The following is a 17,693-nucleotide window of genomic DNA, read 5'->3' as shown; positions in this document are numbered from 1 at the left end:
TCATCCCTTCTTGAATTCTCTTCCTTCTTCTTTTTCTCAGTTCCCTTATTTCCTTTCTTCTTCTTATCAACTTCATTTTTCAGCTTCTCCCCACTTTCTTTTTCAGGTACCACCTCTTTTTGGATAGGGGTGGGCTCTTTCACTACTTGTCCACTTCTCAAAGTTACAGCACTTACCGTCTCCTTGGGGTTTCTTTCAGTATCAGCTAGCAAAGTACCTAGGATCCTTTCAGACAATATAGTGACAATTTGTCCCACTTGTTTCTCTGAGTTTCATAGCCTTGTGCCAAGTTCTTTGATAGCTGCACCATGAGCATCTAACCTCTCATCTGTATTGACAATAAAGGACTTCATCAGATCTTCTAACACAGGATGATTAGCTTGTTGAGGTTGAAACTGCTGCCTTTGCTGATTTTGGAAGCTTAGAGCTCATTCTCCCTGGAATCTGGAGTTGTTTTGTTACCATGCATTTGCAGTACCCCTAGGTGAACTCCATGAAAAACCGGGGTGCTTCTAACCCATTGCATTGAAGTTATAATTCCCCACAACATTTATTTCCTCAGTAGAGGCCTGACACTCATGAGTAGGGTGTTCTCTTCCACATATATCACAAGTTGTGTTATTCTCACTTTATATTAAAGCTAAGGTCAGCTTCCTTATCTCTTTCGCCATGGCATCAAGTTGTACCTGCATAGATGTGTTAGCATCAACCTGGTGAACACCATTCGCCCGTCTTCTTTCATCACTTTTAGATTACCACTGATTTACATCTTCAGACAATTCATCGAGAATAGTGACTATCTCTTCTGGTGACTTTTTCATCAAAGGGCCTCCAGCTGCATTACTCAATGTTCTACCTGAGGCTGGTGTCAAACCATCCCAAAAATCCTGGAGTTGCATCCAGAGTTCAATCCCACTATGTTGACACTTTCGAACTAATTCCTTGAACCTCTCCCACGCTTCAAATACAGTTTCATTCTCTCTCTGGCAGAAGTTATGGATTTTTCTTCTAAACTTATCCGTCTTAGCAGAGGAGAATATTTATTAAGAAATTTTCTGGTCATCTCCTCCCATGATCTAATTGATCCTTGGGGCAAGATTCTAAGCCACTACTTTGCATCATCTTTGAGTGTGAAGGGGAATGCCCTTAAATACACTGCATCTTGTAACACACCATTGTATTGGAAGGTGTTCATAATCTCCTCGAAGTCCATTAGATGTGTATTTGGATCTTCGTTTGGCTTCCCTCTAAAGACACGACAATTTGAAGAGTTTGGATCAACCCTTGCTTCAATTTGAAATTGTTCACAGCTACTGGAGGTGGTCTAATACTTGATAAGCCTTGGTTATAGACCGGTCTAGCGTAATCACCAAGTGGTCTCCCAGCTCCAGGAGCTATGTTTCCGAACTGGTCTGCACCCACAGGTCGATTCTGAGCAATTCTCCGAGCCCTCTCCTCTTCATAGACAAGTTGTGCATTTCGAAGAGCATCTTCCTCTGCATCTCGTGCAGCTTTTTCACGTTGTGGGGCTGCCTCTCTTGCAGCCAAAACAACATTATCATCATCTCCAGCCATAATTTCTTTGGTTGAGGATTGCCCAACCTTCTCTATATTCTCGGGGAGATTTCTTTCCTTCCTCAACTATCATAGTTGTTTCTCAATTTTTGGTTCGTATAGTAGCAATTCTTTCCCAGAAGATCGAGTCTTTCACCAATCTAACTTGTAGCATGCGCACATATAAAAAGCACCAATGTAAAAAAAAAATAAATAAATAAAAGAAAATTTCCTGAATTAGCACTATAAACTATTTCAAACACTATTGATTTCCAATCCCCGGCAATGGTGCCAAAATTTGATGAGCGCAAAACACACACTTAAATATACTCGCTAGTCAAATATAGTATATTATAATATCGTATCCACGGGGATTGGAGTTAAATAGTATTATCATATTTTGCAGATAGATTTCTATCCAAGATAATCAAAAGTTTAGAGTTATTTGATTTAAAACTAAAATTTACTAAGAATCTAAAGCTAATTGACGAATGACAATCGAAACAAATGTAAGCAAGGAAGATATCAATGGGAGAAAATAGGGATTGATTGGATAGGTGCAAGATAAATGTACGGGATTTAAATCTAATTAATTCACTTCTAATGTTCAATTGAGTCTCTCGAATTCACTAAATTATTAGTTCAAACGTTTAGTAGAAACTCCTCTCTCGATTAAGTCTCAACCTCATAATATGAACCAATTTAAGCTCGGTGAAGATATGCAAGAGTTCGTAGTGGATTGGTCTTTAGGAGAACCTCTCTCAATTATCCTCCTAACTAGGTCTAAACAATAAATCAACTAGCCTACTTAGATTACTAAGAAGAATTAATGAATTCAGCCAACAAGATAATGCAAAGATATCACAACTATGCCTCTCTCGATTACATGAACATGTGAATATAGATGCAATAATTAAAACACCCAAAATGATTCATTGCATAAAAACTAGAGTTAATATCCATAAACAAATATCAATACACCAAATCCATCAATCCCTAAAAAGAACTACTCCATAGATATGGAGTAATTCATCACAAATATAAAGAAAAACATAAAACGATCCAAAATCTTGTCTTGAGTGAGGATTGAATGATGAATCCTTTGTGCTTTCGCTTACCCACCTCCTTCTTAGCCTCCTTAGGTCTTAGATGTTTCAAAAGTCCCAAAAATACTGTTTTTCCATGTATTTATACCATGTAGGGTCGGGCCCAGACGAAAATACCTTCCCCTGCGCGAATTAAGACAATTACTCTATAAAATTTATACAGCCACGCCGCATGGGGCGACGCACCTGGCAGGGCAGCAATGGGAAACTTCAGAGAGCTTGCACTTTGACAGCAGTAGGAATTTGCACAGGCGCCACGCGCCATGCTAGTGTAGTTTTCACGGAGTCCGGTTTTTTACTTCAATTTTGACATCCAGACTTGGTCCTCGATCCCCAAACACGATCGCGGCTAAATCCCTTGGGCTTTTACTTAGACTTCAAAGCTCCAAATCACTCAAATTAGCTTCATAACATCTATATCACTTGGAATTACTCCTACAAGGCAAAAAACACACAAAAACACTAGCGATTAAAGCTCAAACACAATTAAAGTGCAGTAAATTAGAGTGCAACAAGTGAATAAAATATGAGATTATAGCCTACCATCAAGGAGTAGGTACTAGATATGGGTGAGCCAGTGGGGCCAGCGCAGGCACTAGCGGTGCCCATTGTGATTTCAGGCCTTTAGGAGGCCTTAGATCAGATTTTGACAGTGTGCACCAGCCTTGCTCAGACGGTCTTTGTTCCGGCCGCAGTAGCCACTTCTCAGGTCGGGGGAGGTACTTAGACTCCCGCCACCCGTACTCCAAAGTAGGTGATGCAGAGACTCCAGACACCGGGGATACTACCAGCCCAGCCAGTTGCAGCTGCTTAGGCCCAGGTGGGTCCCGTTATGACTGATGATGAGCAGAGAAGGCTAGAGATATTTGGGAGGCTTCAGCTTCGATCATTCAGTGGGGCTAAGTCAGAGGATGCCCAGGACTTCTTGGATAAGTGCCAGCGGATTCTTCGCACGACGGGTATTCTAGAAACCAGTAAGGTCTCGTTCACTACTTTTCTATTTACTGGGGCTGCCTTCAGATGGTGGGAGGCTTATGAGAGGCATAGGCTGGTCGGTGCAGCACCACTTTCATGACAGGAGTTCTCTGTTCTCTTCTTGGAGAAGTTCGTGCCGTAGTCTTATAAGGAGGAGCTGCGTAGACAGTTTGAGCAGCTACGTCAGGAGGACATGTCTGTGACCTAGTACGAGATGAGGTTTTCAGAGTTGGCTCATCATGCAGTTTGGTTGGTTCACACTGATAGGGAAAGGATTAGGAGGTTCATTGATGGCCTCACATATCAGCTGCAGTTGCTTATGACTCGGGAGAGGGTATCTGGTGCTACGTTCGATGAGGTGGTTGATATTGCTCGGCAGATAGAGATGGTCTGTAGTCATGAGCGTGAGGAGAGGGAGGCCAAGAGGCCTCAATGTTTGGGTGGTTTTGGTGGTGTTCCTTCTGGAGGGCAGTCCTACCACAGTCGGGGTCGTCCTTATAGGCCCTCTCAGATGGCTCGCCCAGTTCACTGTGGTGCATCATCCAGTCATGGTTCATACAGTGCTCGTCAGGGTCAGTCATATCTTAGTGCCCTTCCAACTCAGAGTTCCCAGCTCATAGTTCGTCCCGTGCTCCATCAATTCAGGGTTTATCTATGACAGGTCCTTCTAATAGTTATCCCGATACTCGGGTCCCCCTTCAGTCCCCACGACCAGCACCGGGGAGTTGCTTTGAGTGCAGGGAGTTTGGGCATATGTAGAGGCAGAGTCCTCATCACTCGGGAGGTTTAGTGCAGCAGAGGAGTCAGGCTGCAAATTTCGCAAAAGCTACTTCACCACCCGTCCAGCCAGCTCGGGGTGGGGCCCAAGCAGCTAGAGGTCGCCCTAGAGGGGAGGCCGATCAGGTGGTGGTCAGGCTCGATTCTATGCTATTTTTGCCAAGCCAGATGTTGTTGCTTCAGATGCAGTGATCACAGGTATCGTCTTAGTATGCCATAGGGATGCTTCTGTATTGTTTGACCTTGGTTCCACTTATTCTCATGTATCATTGTATTTTGCTCATTATCTGGATATGCCCCGTGAGTCCTTAGTTTCATCTGTTCATGTATCTACGCCAGTGGGAGATACTATTGTTGTGGACCATGTATATAAGTCATGTGTAATGATTATTGGGGATTGAGTACTAAAGTTGATATCTTATTGCTTTGTGTGGTTGATTTCGACGTGATCTTGGGTATGGATCGGTTGTCTCCATGACATGTTGTTCTAGATTGTCACGCTAAGATCGTGATGTTGGCAATGCCGTGGTTTCCAAGGATCGAGTGGAGAGGATCTCTAGACTATGTTCCCAGCAGAGTGAGTTCATATTTGAAGGCCCAACGGATGGTTGGGAAGGGTTGTTTATCTTATTTGGCCTTTGTGAGGGATGTTGGTGTTGATACTCCTACTATTGATTTTATTTCGGTGGTGCGAGATTTTTCGGATGTGTTTCCTGCAGACCTATTGCTTATGCCGCCCGACAGGGATATTGACTTTGGTATTGACTTGGTATCGGGCACTCAGCCCATTTCCATTCCACCGTATCGTATGGCACCAGCTGAGTTGAAGGAATAAAAGGAGCAGCTTTAGGAACTTCTTGATAAGGGGTTTATTAGACCAAGTGTGTCGCCTTGGGGTGCACATGTCTTGTTTGTGAAGAAGAAGGATGGTACTATGCGCATGTGCATCGATTATAGGCAGTTGAACAAAGTTATGACCTAGAACAAGTATCCTTTGCCACGCATTGATGATCTATTTGACCAGCTTCAGGGATCGAGGGTGTTCTATAAGATTGACTTGAGGTTTGGGTATCACCAATTCAATATTCGGGACTTGGATATTCTAAAGACAATATTCAGGACCCGTTATGTTCATTATGAGTTCCTTGTGATGTCTTTTGGGCTGACCAACTCCCAGCAGCATTCATGTATTTGATGAACAGTGTATTTTAGCCTTATCTCGACTCGTTTGTCATAGTGTTCATTGATGATATCCTGGTGTACTATCGTAGCCAGGAGGAGCATGCCCAGCATTTGAGGATTGTGTTGCAGCGGTTAAGGGAAGAGAAGCTTTATGCCAAGTTCTCCAAATGTAAGTTTTGGCTTAGTTCAGTGGCGTTCTTGGGGCACGGGGTGTCTAGTGAGGGGATTCAGGTGGATCCAAAGAAGATAGAGGCGGTTCAGAGTTGGCCCAGACCGTCCTCAGCTATAGAAATTTAGAGCTTTCTCGGCTTGGCCGGTTATTATCGTCGCTTCGTGGAGGGTTTCTTGTCTATTGCATCGGCTTTGACCAAATTGACCCAAAAGGGTGCTACTTTTAGGTGGTCGGATGAGTGTGAGGAGGGCTTTCAGATGCTCAAGACTGCCTTGACCACAACTCCAGTTCTAGTTTTGCCTTCAACTTCGGGCTCTTATACAGTGTATTGTGATGCTTCTCGGATTGGTATTGGGTGTGTCTTGATGCATGAGGGTAGATTAATTGCTTATGCTTCGCTCCAGTTGAAGCCCCATGAGAAGAACTACCATGTTCATGGTTTGGAGTTGGCTGCCATCGTTCATGCATTGATGATTTGGAGGCATTATCTCTACGGTGTGTCTTGTGAGGTATTTACGGATCACCAGAGTTTTCCAGCACTTGTTCAAATAAAAGGATCTAAATTTTAGGCAGCGAAGATGGTTGGAGCTGCTAAAGGACTATGATATTACTATTCTGTATCATCCCGGGAAGGCCAATATGGTGGCAGATGCCTTGAGTAGAAAGGCGGTGAGTATGGGTAGCCTTGCACTCATTCTCGTTGGTGAGAGACCTCTTGCAATTGATGTTCAGGCCTTGGCCAACCAGTTCGTAAGATTAGATATTTCGGAGCCCAGTCGGGTTCTGGCTTGTGTGGTTTCTCGGTCTTCCTAATTTGATCGCATTAGAGAGCGTCAGAATGATGATCCTCATTTGATTGTCCTTAAGGACATGGTTCAACACGGTGATGCCATAGACATTACTATTGGGGATGATGGGGTGTTAAGGATGCAGGGTCGGATTTGTGTGCCTGATGTAGATGGGCTATGTGAGTTGATTCTTGAGGTGGCCCACAGTTCATGGTATTCCATTCATCCGGGTGCCGCGAAAATGTACCAGGACTTGAGGCAGCACTATTGGTGGAGAAGAATGAAGAAGGACATAGTGGGCTTTGTAGCTCGGTGTCTTAATTGTCAGCAGGTTGTTACATCCCGCATTTTTGTATGTCAAAGTTTCGTCGTAAGTTAATCGGCGTAAGTTCGGGAATGAGATTATTTGGAGATTATAAGCATTATGCTACTTCAAACAAGTGATAAGTAAATTCGTGAATGTGAGAGGGTAAGCAAATCAAAGAAAATGAATTTTCGTCGAAGTTTGACATTTTGAGATATAATACGGTCCAAGCTACAATACCCCATATTTATGGACTAGTGTCATACAAGGTACCACATGACCATAATAGAAAGGTGTGCAAAGTGTGTTAAAAGTGAGTAGTATTTTAAGTAATTTGAGATAATTTCTAATTATGTGGATAATTGGGTAATTATTGGTTAATGGGGGATTAACAAATTAATTAAGGATTTGTGGATAATGATAGGTGGGGACAAAGCCCCCCCCCCCCCCCCACCCCCGCCCTCCCCCCACGTGGAAGCAAGTGGAGGAATATTAAATAAGTGACTCTTGACATTAGGTAATCAAATTAAGTGGACACATAGATACCACTCTTAGCCATCCTTGCCAACACGTAGAAAGGGGGTTTGTATTAGTCATCCTATTCATCCCTACACTTTGTCTTCAATGCATATCAAAATTTATTTTGGAGGAGATTTGGAAGTTCATATGAGACTTCATATTACAATAGCTACGGCAGTTCTTGGATTAGTTAAGTAATTCATACGAAATTGCACTGCGTAATAACAACGAGATTTTTGAAATTCTAAGGGAGTACGGTGCAATCTTTCTCAAGAATATCATACGGATTTTTTCCTACTCCAGGTATGTTAAGGCTAAGCCCTTCCTTCATTTTGGCATGATATCGTAATTACTTGTGTTTGATAACGAGGTATAAAGAGAAGTTCATACTCCCGAATTTATATACATTATCCTAGTCTCATAAAATACAGTATTCTCCTTATCTGGACTTCATATTTAATTGAGTATTATCTTTTTCCAGTCAAGAGTGCAGAGAGCCTATATATATAGTATTACAGTATTTTCATTACCATCGAGCTATAATCGATGGGCAGGCCCCTATTGGGCAACCTCTGATCAGATGGTAAGTTATATACCGAGCCTGATGCGACCGAACGCCTATGAGCGAGCTCAGTTGGCCGAGAGACAGAGCCTAGTATGGCTGAGCGCCTATGAGCGAGCCTACTACGGCAGAGCAGTTATATATATATACCGAGCCTTATAGGTCCGGACAGCTATTTTACTTACTAGATTGAGAGAGTTGAGTCAGTATTAGCAGGTAAGTATATCTTCAGATTATCTTTGACCCCCAGTTATTATATTACCAGTTCAGTTTCAGCTTTCAGTTATTTTATTGCCTTGCATACTCGGTACATTATTTTGTATTGACGTCCCTTTTTCTGGGGATGCTGCATTTCATGCGTGCAGGTTCAGACAGATAGATGGGTAGACCTCCTCACTAGGTGTTGCTCGAGTTCAGCTTTATCGGTAAGCTCCACGTCCTTCGGGGTTGCCGGGTCTAGAGTTTTGTATACATCTTGTGTATGTGTATATAGGTGATAGGTAGGTCGGGGCCCTGTTCCGATCACAGTACATCCAGTAGTAGAGGCTCGTAGACATAACCTGTAAGTTAGTGCAGTATGTTGGGCTTGTAGGCCTTGTATGTATATTTTGTTGGTTTGTCAGCTGCAGTAGTCATGACGGCTTTGCCGGCCCAGCTTTATATTGATGTTTAGTCAGCTTTGGTATCCCTTCAGCTTTATATTTTGGTTCGCAAATTGTCTTGCAATGTGGCCCATGGCCAAAGTATGACATTATATGTTCTGATTGCCTTAGTCGCAAGTTGGTACGCAAGGATAGGTGAGGCACCGGGTGTCGGTCTCGCTCCCCAAGTTCGGAACGTGACAAAAGTAGTATCAGAGCAGTTCTGTCCTAGGGAGTCTACCAGTCGTGTCTAGTAGGGTCTTGTTTATAGATGTGTTGTGCACCACATTATATAAGCAAGGGACTACAGGGCATTTAGGAGTTGGTTACACTTCTTTCAAATCTAAATCGTGCTATAGAACTGAGTTATAGGAAATTTGAGTTAAACTTACGTGTTTGCATTTGCATGCACATATGACGGTGACTAGGAAGACTACGGCTAGTCATAGGAGAGATACAGCAGTAGGTGAGGGGACCAGTAGGGTACCCCCAATAGATGGGGCCCAATCGAATGCCCAGGGAGAGAACCCTACCCAGCCATTACCGGCTCCTCCACCACCTGAGGAGATTCCTAGGGAGACTGCACATCCAGTTCTCCGTCTGCTTCCATCTGATAAGGACATGAGGAGTGCGGTGCATTTGTTGACACAGTTGGTAGCTACCCAACAACATGCTAGGGCATCCGCTAGTGCAGGATCTTCTGAGGGGTCTGGAAGTTCAAGGGTCCAAGAGTTTATTGCTTTGAGTCCCCCAGAGTTCACAGGGATAGATCAGAGTGAGGACCCGTAGGATTTCATAGACCAGCTCCACAGGATCTTTCGGGTTATGCATGCCACGGAGAAAGAGGCAATTGAGCTAGAAGCTTTTTGACTCCGAGATATAGCCATCCCTTGTTACGAGGGATGGGAGAGGTCCAAGGGACGTGATGCACCTCCAGCTACTTGGGAGAATTTTTTGGATGCCTTCCTTGACCAGTACTTACCACAGGAGATCTGACAATCTCGAGTCGATCAGTTTCTAGCCTTCAAGCAGGGCAATATGAGTGTTCGAGAGTATAGTCTTCATTTTGACTCATTGGCAAGATATGCACCATCCATAGTTGCTACTATATGGGATAGGATTCACAGGTTTATAGCAGGGTTGGCCCAGAGTGGACTGAGGCATGTGCCACTGCTGCATTGCAGGATAGTATAGATATCTCCCGAATTCAGCCATTCGCCCAGAATATAGAAAGGGGTAGGAATCGACAGCAGGGTACAGAGAGGACTGAGTCAGGATAGCGTAAGAGGATGAGATTAGCCAGGTCTCAGGAGCAGTCTCAGGGTAGTTATAGGCCCCAGTACTTCGAACGGCCACTTAGGCCTCCGCCACCTCAGTTATAGTGTTACAGGTATGACCGATATACTCAGTCAGGACCAAGTGAGAGCTCACAGGTGTCGGGTTTGCAGCGACAGTGAGGTTCAGGGCAGACATGGCCATTTCCATCGCGTTGTGACATCTGTGGTAGAGGACACTTGGGCCAATGCCGAGCCAGTTCTGATGCTTTTTATACATGTGGATATCCGGGGCATATGATGCGCGATTGCCCAAATAGAGATTTTGGGGGTATGGCACAACCAGCGAGTTCAGCAATAGCATCATCTATGTCTGTGCATCCTTCGGGGTGCGAGTCTCAGTCTTCGGGCGGTAGAGGTCGAGGAAGAGTTAGAGGTTCCAGTTCAAGTGGTAACCAGAATCGTAGCTATGCTTTAGCAGGTCGACAGGACCAGGAGTCTTCACCAGACGTTGTGACAGGTATGTTGACCATTTGCTCTCATGATGCTTATGCCTTGATAGGCCCAGGATCTACTTTATTGTGTATTACCCCCTTTGTAGCGGGGAAGTTTGGTATAGTGACTGAAATACTAAGTGATCCTTTTGCGGTATCTACACCGGTCGGAGAATTGATTATTGCTAGACGGGTTTACCGAGGTTGTACGGTGACAGTTTATAGTCGTTAGACCTCAGCCGACCTAGAGATGTTGGATTTTGATGCTATCATGGGCATGGACTGGTTGGCAGCTTGTTATGCCATAGTTGATTATCGAGCAAAGATAGTCAGATTTCATTTTTCGGGTGAGCCAGTCCTTGAATGGGTAGGTAATACATTGACTCCCAGAGGTAGGTTTATTTCCTATCTGAAGGCGAGGAAAATGATCACAAAAAGGTGCATTTATCATATTGTGCGAGTTAGAGATGCAGATGCTGACATACCTACACTTCAGTCTATTCCAATAGTCAAAGAGTACGCAGATGTATTTCCAGATGAACTTCCAGGTATTCCTCCAGAGTGATAGATTGATTTTGGCTTCGATTTGCTTCCGGAAACTCAACCAATATCCATCCCTCTGTATAGAATGGCACCTGCCGAATTGAAGGAGTTGAAGGAGCATTTAAAAGATTTGCTGGAGAAAGGTTTTATCCATCCCAGTACCTCACCTTGGGGTGCACCGGTACTGTTTGTACGGAAGAAAGACGGCTCGCTGAGGATGTGTATCGATTATAGGCAACTGAACAAGGTAACTATTAAGAATAAGTATCCACTTCCAAGGATAGATGACTTGTTTGATCAATTGCATGGAGCTAGATGTTTTTCAAAGATAGATTTGAGGTCGGGGTACCACCAGGTCAGAGTTCGGGAGAAAGATATTCCCAAGACAGCCTTCAAGACTTGATATGGCCACTTCGAGTTCCTTGTCATGTCCTTCGGGTTGACGAATGCACCTGTCGTATTTATGGACTTGATGAATAGCCTATTCCGGCATTTTTAGATCTGTTCATGATAGTATTTATTGATGATATTCTGGTTTATTCACGTTCAGAGGATGAGCATGCAGACCACCTGTGAGCGGTATTCCAAACCCTCCTTGATAGTAAATTGTATGCTAAGTTTTCTAAATGTGATTTTTGGTTGAAGTCTGTATCATTCTTGGGGCACATTGTATCCGATGGAGGTATAAAGGTAGACACTCAAAAGATTGAGGCTATGAATTCCTGGCCTAGACCTACCACTCCGACAGAGGTTCGTAGCTTTCTAGGCTTAGCAGGATACTACCGGAGGTTCGTAGAGGGATTTTCTTCCCTTTCGGCGGCACCATTAACAAAGTTGACGCAGAGAGCAATTAAGTTTTAGTGGACAGAGGCTTGCGAGCATAGTTTCCAGGAGCTTAAGAACAGGTTGACCTCAGTGCCAGTTCTAGCACTTCCAGAGGGTCCAGATGGTTATGCCATGTATTGTGATGCCTCAGGTGTCGGGTTAGGATGTGTCCTGATGCAACATGGGAAAGTAATTGCGTATGATTAAAGGCAGTTAAGGAAGCAGGATCATAATTATCTTACCCACGACCTCGAGTTAGCTGCGGTTATCCATGCACTTAAGATATGGCGGCATTATTTATTTGGTGTTCATGTTGATGTTTTCACAGATCATAAAAGCCTGCAATATATCTTCAAGCAGAAAGAGTTGAATTTGCGACAGAGGCGATGGCTTGAGTTATTGAAAGATTACGATGTTAACATTCTCTACCATCCATGGAAAGCTAATGTTATAGCAGATGCCTTAAGTCGCCGATCTATGGGTAGTTTAGCACATGTAGAGGCCGAGAAAAGACAATTAACTAGAGAGATTTGTCAATTGGCTTGTTTGGGGGTTCGGTTAGTAGACTCTGGCGGTGGTAGAGTTGTACTCCAAAATACTACAAAATCATCTCTCATAGCTGAAGTAAAGGAGAGGCAGTACGAGGACCCAGAGTTGGTCGAGTTGAGAGAGTGAGTTCCGCAGCAGAAAAAGCCGTTGTTAGAGCTCAAGGGAGATGGGGTTCTCAGATACAGGGGTCGTTTGTGTGTTCTGGATGTAGCAGGGCTACGAGACAGGATTATGTCAGAGGCACATTATTCGTGGTACTTCATTCATCCTGGGTCCATGAAGATGTATCATGACATTAGGGATGTGTACTGGTGGAACAATATGAAGAAGAACATTGTTGAGTTTGTCGCTCAGTGTCCTAGTTGCCAACAGTTGAAGATAGAGCACCAGAAGCTCGGAGGGCTAATGCAGACTATAGAGATCCCGATGTGGAAATGGGAGGCGATAAACATGGACTTTATCACGGGTTTACCTTGTTCTCATCATAAGTTCGATTCCATATGGGTGATAGTCGATAGGCTCACGAAGTCAGCTCATTTTCTACCGGTCAGATCTACATATACAGTAGAAGACTATGCAAAGTTATATATTAAGGAGATAGTGCGGCTATACAGAGTACAATATCTATTATATCTGACCGTGAGGCCCAGTTTATAGCACATTTTTGGAGGTCATTTCAGAGAGGTCTAGGGACTCAGGTGAATCTCAACACAACTTTTCATCCACAGACTGATGGACAAGCAGAGCGCACAATTCAGACACTCGAGGATATGTTAAGAGCATATGTGTTGGATTTTAAAAGAAGTTGGGATGAACATCTACCTCTTATTGAGTTTGCATATAATAACAGTTACCACTCCAGTATCCAGATGGCTTCGTACGAGGTTTTGTATAGGCGTAAGTGCAGATCTCCTATAGGGTGGTTTGATGTTGGAGAATCTGGGTTACATGGGCCAGAACTGGTTCAGCAGGCCATAGAAAAAGTAAAGCTTATCCAGGAGCGACAGTCGACAGCCCAGAGTTCTCAGAAGTCATATTCTGATGTGCGGCGACAAGACTTAGAGTTCGGGATTAATGACTGGATATTCTTAAAGGTGTCGCCTATGAAGGGTGTGATGAGGTTTGGCAAGAAAGGAAAGCTTATCCCACGGTATATTGGGCCTTATAGGATCATTCAGAGAGTGGGCCAAGTAGCTTATGAGTTAGAATTGCCATCGGAATTAGAGTCTGTCCATCCGGTGTTTCATGTATCTATGATACGGAAGTGCATTGGCGATCCTACCCGGGTGGTGCCCACAGATGATGTATAGATTACGGAGGACTTGTCATACGAGGAAATTCCGGTTGCCATCCTAGATTGACAAATCCGCAAGCTACGGAATAAGGAGGTAGCCTCCGTGAAGGTTTTATGGAAAAGCAAGAATGTGGAAGAGATGACGTGGGAAGCGGAGGAAGAAATGAAGTATAAATACCCCCACCTATTTCAAACTGAAGATATGGCTCGAGGTGGGATACTTCGGCACAGCTCTATTCAGGCCAGTAGGTCATCAGGTAAGCTCTTATTTTTGACTTTCAGAATTTATAATGGACAGCTGTGTGAAGCCAAGTGTTGCTAATTATAGACATTGGCCATGTGTGGAATGTATAGTATGTTTTCTGGTTGCGTATAGGTTAGTTTTAATCTAGCACACGGAGAAGACTCTGGCAAAATTTTCCTAAAGTCTCTAAGAGTAAACATTCGAGGATGAATGTTTCTAGGGGGGAAGGATGTTACATCTCGCATTTTCGTACGTCAAAGTTTCGTCGTAAGTTAATCGATGTAAGTTCGGGGATGAGATTATTTGGAGATTATAAGCAGTATGCTACTTCAAACAAGTGATGAGTAAATTCGTGAAGGTGAGAGGGTAAGCAAATCGAAGAAAATGAATTTTCGTCGAAGTTTGACATTTTGAGATAAAATACGGTCCAAGCAACAATACCCCGTATTTATGGACTAGTGTCATACAAGGTACTACATGACCATAATAGAAATGTGTGCAAAGTGTGTTAAAAGTGAGTAGTATTTTAAGTAATTTGAGATAATTCCTAATTATGTGGATAATTGGGTAATTATTGGTTAATGGGGGATTAACAAATTAATTAAGGATTTGTGGATAATGATAGGTGGGGACAAAGCGCCCCCCCTCCCCTCCCCCACGTGGCAGTAAGTGGAGGAATATTTAATAAGTGACTCTTGAAATTAGGTAATCAAATTAAGTGGACACATAGATACCACTCTTAGCCATCCTTGCCAACACGTAGAAAGGGGGTTTGTATTAGTCATCCTATTCATCCCTACACTTTGTCTTCAATGCATATAAAAATTTATTTTGGAGGAGATTTGGAAGTTCATATGAGACTTCATATTACAATAGCTACGGCAGTTCTTGGATTAGTTAAGGAAATTCATACGAAATTGCACTGCGTAATAACAATGGGATTTTTGCAATTCTAAGGGAGTACGGTGCAATCTTTCTCAAGAATATCATACGGATTTTTCCCTACTCCAGGTATGTTAAGGCTAAGCCCTTCCTTCATTTTGGCATGATATCGTAATTACATGTGTTTGATAACGAGGTATAAAGAGAAGTTCATTCTCCCGAATTTATATACATTATCCTAGTCTCATAAATTAAGTATTCTCCTTATCTGGACTTCATATTTAATTGAGTATTATCTTCTTCCAGTCAAGAGAGCAGAGAGCCTATATATACAGTATTACAGTATTTTCATTACCATCGAGCTATAATCGATGGGCAGGCCCCTATTGGGCAACCTCTAATCAGATGGTAAGTTATATACCGAGCCTGCTGTGGCCGAGCGCCTATGAGCGAGCCCAGTTGGTCAAGAGACAGAGCCTAGTATGGCCGAGCACCTATGAGCGAGCCTACTATGGCAGAGCAGTTATATATATATATCGAGCCTTATAGGGCCGGACAGCTATTTTACTTACTAGATTGAGAGAGTTGAGTCAGTATCAGCAGGTAAGTATATCTTCAGATTATCTTTAACCCCCAGTTATTATATTACCAGTTCAGTTTCAGCTTTCAGTTATTTTATTGCCTTGCATACTCAGTACATTATTTTATACTGACGTCCCTTTTTCTGGGGATGCTGCATTTCATGCGTGCAGGTTCAGACAGACAGACTGGTAGATCTCGTCAGTAGGTGTTGCCCGAGTTCAGCTTTATTGGTAATCTCCACGTCCTTCGGAGTTGCCGGGTCTAGAGTTTTGTATACATCATGTGTATGTGTATATATGTTATTGGTAGGTCGGGGCCCTGTTCCGATTACAGTACATCCAGTAATAGAGGCTTGTAGACATAACATGTCAGTTAGTGTAGTATGTTGGGCTTGTAGGCCTTGTATGTATATTTTGTTGGTTTGTCAGCTGCAGTAGTCATGAGGGATTTGCCGGCCCAGCTTTATATTGATGTTTAGTCAGCTTTGGTATCCATTCAGTTTTATATTTTGGTTTACAAATTGTCTTGCAATGTGGCCCATGGTCAAAGTATGACATTATATGTTCAGATTCCCTTAGTCGCAAGTTGGTATGCAAGGATAGGTGAGGCACCGGGTGCCGGTCTCGCTCCCCAGGTTCGGGGCATGACACAGGTAAAGTATGAGCATCAGAGACCGGATGGATTGCTTCAGAGGCTAGAGATTCCAGAGTGGAAATGGGAGCGGATCACCATAGATTTTGTAGTTGGGCTCCCACGGAAATGGAAATGGGAAAGTATGCCATTTGGTTGATTTTGGATCGGCTGACCAAGTCCGGGAACTTCATTCTAGTTGGGACTACTTATTCTTTAGAGCGGTTGGCTAGGATTTACATCTGCGAGATTGTTTGCCTTCACGGTGTGCCAATGTCCATCATTTTAGATTGGGGCACGCATTTTACATCACAATTTTGGAGAGCAGTATAGCGAGGGTTGGTCACCTAGGTTGAGTTGAGTACAGCATTTCACCCCCAGATGGACGGACAGTCCGAGCGCACTATTCAGATATTGGAGGACATGTTATGCGCTTGTGTCATTGATTTCGGGGGTTCATGGGATCAGTTTCTGCCGCTCGCGGAGTTTGCCTACAACAACAGCTACCAGTCGAGCATTCAGATGGCTCTGTATGAGGCTTTGTATGGGAGACGGTATCGATCTCCGGTGGGTTGGTTTGAGTCGGAAGAGGCTAGACTATTGGGTACTGACTTGGTTCAGGATGCTTTGGACAAGGTTAAATTGATTCAGGATCAGCTTTGCACGGCGCATTCTAGACAGAAGAGTTACGCCGATAGGAAGTTCGGGATGTTGCTTTTATGGTTTGGGAGAAGGTACTGCTTAAGGTTTCACCCATGAAGGGTGTTATGTGATTCGGAAAGAAGGGCAAATTGAGTCGTCGGATGTTGGGCCGTTTGAGGTACTTCAGAGGATTGGAGAGGTGTCTTACAAACATTCCTTGTCACCTAGTTTGTCGAGTGTGCATCTAGTGTTTCATGTGTCTATGCTCCGAAAGTATGTCGGCGATCTTTCTGATGTGTTGGATTTCAGCACGGTTCAGTTGGATGGTGATTTGACTTATGATGTGGAGCCGGTGGCCATTTTGGATCGACATGTTCAAAAGTTAAGGTCAAAGAACATAGCTTCAGTGAAGGTGCAGTGGAGAGGTCAGCCAGTTGAGGAGGCTACTTGGGAGACCGAGCGGGTGATGTGGAGCAGTTATCCACACCTATTTGAGATTTCAGGTATGTTTCTAGACCCGTTCGAGGACGAATATTTATTTAAGATGGGGAGGATGTAACGACCGGGTCGGTTATTTTGAGAGTTGTAGCCTTGTTCCCCCATTTACTACTTATTTTATGCTTTACTATTTCTACATGACTTGCCAGGGTAGTAGGTTCGTGTCCGGAGAGGTTTCAAAATGAATTAAGACACTTAGTCTCAAGGTTGAAATGATAAGTTGGATAGGTTGATCGGATGTTGACTTGTGTCTAAACGACTTCAAATGGAGTTTTAATGGTTCTATTAGCTCCGTTGGTTGATTTTGGACTTAGGAGCATTTCCGGATTGTGATTTGGAGGTCTATAGTTGAATTAGGCTTAAAATGGCGAAAGTTGGAAATTTGAAAATTTGACCGAGAGTGGACTTTGTGGTTACCGGGCTCGGATTGGGTTTCCGGGAGTTGGAGTAGGTCTATGGTGTCATTTGTGACTTGTGTGCAAAATTTGGGGGTTAATCGGGCATTATTTGATAGGTTTCGACGTCGTTTGTAGAAATTGGAATTTCCTTAGTTTCAATAGGCTTGAATTGGGGTGTGATTCATATTTTTGATGTTGTTTGAGGTGATTTGAGGGCTCGACTAAGTTCGTATCATATTTTAGGACTTGTTGTTATGT

General features: G+C 43.5%; 1 non-coding gene across 1 annotated transcript; it reads left to right on the top strand.

Annotated features, from left to right (window-relative positions):
- Positions 1–909: 909 nt before the first annotated feature.
- LOC142169321 (small nucleolar RNA R71) lies at positions 910–1,016 on the top strand. Its single transcript, XR_012699029.1, has one exon. It is a non-coding gene; the product is annotated as a small nucleolar RNA R71 (small nucleolar RNA).
- Positions 1,017–17,693: the final 16,677 nt, after the last annotated feature.

The sequence above is a fragment of the Nicotiana tabacum genome, chromosome 14, assembly GCF_000715075.1.
Source record: "Nicotiana tabacum cultivar K326 chromosome 14, ASM71507v2, whole genome shotgun sequence".
Classification (NCBI taxonomy): Eukaryota; Viridiplantae; Streptophyta; class Magnoliopsida; order Solanales; family Solanaceae; genus Nicotiana; species Nicotiana tabacum.
The sequence above is the reverse complement of the archived record's forward strand: the minus strand, read 5'-3'. Positions and strand labels throughout refer to the sequence as shown.